Genomic DNA, 657 nt, shown 5'->3' with positions numbered 1-657 from the left:
GGCCCGTGTCCGGTACAGGCCCCCGCTGGCGGGTGCAGGGGACCTTTGTGAGGGGCGACCCCACAGAGTTCCCGCCCCCCAGTATGCACGTGGCCCCATTCCGGTACAGGCCCCCGCTGGGGGGTGCGGGAGACCTTTGTGAGGGGCGACCCCACAGAGTTCCTACTCCCCAGTGTGCCTGGGGGCCCCGGTCCGGTACAGAGAAGAGGAGAGGAGATGAGTTGGGTGTATAATGACACCTTAACATCTCAAACAGGTAAGTATCATTTTATTTTATGTCTGAGGAGAGAGAAAGTGATGGAGGGCAGGATGAAGTGTAAGACCTTTCATGTGCATGGTAAATATCAGTTTATCTAATGATGTTAACGATTTTATGTAGTCATCGGTTCTGAAATTCATCTGAATGTCGAAATATTCCATTTTGCCTTATATTTGTTTCTTTGAAGGAGTATGGAGTAGAGGAGAAACCAAAAAGAGACATGAATGGCAGAGGAGAGGAGGTGGGGCGTGTAATGACATATGAATATTTGGAAATGGTCAGTATCATTTTATTTGCTTTAAATACATTTTATATAGTAGTAGGCTGATACAGGCCCCCGCTGGCGGGTGCGGGGGACCGTTGTGAGGGGCGACCCCACAGGGGTCCCGCCCCCCCGG

Source organism: Monopterus albus, unplaced genomic scaffold, assembly GCF_001952655.1.
Source record: "Monopterus albus unplaced genomic scaffold, M_albus_1.0 scaffold38.1, whole genome shotgun sequence".
In the NCBI taxonomy this organism is placed as follows: Eukaryota; Metazoa; Chordata; class Actinopteri; order Synbranchiformes; family Synbranchidae; genus Monopterus; species Monopterus albus.
The sequence above is the reverse complement of the archived record's forward strand: the minus strand, read 5'-3'. Positions refer to the sequence as shown.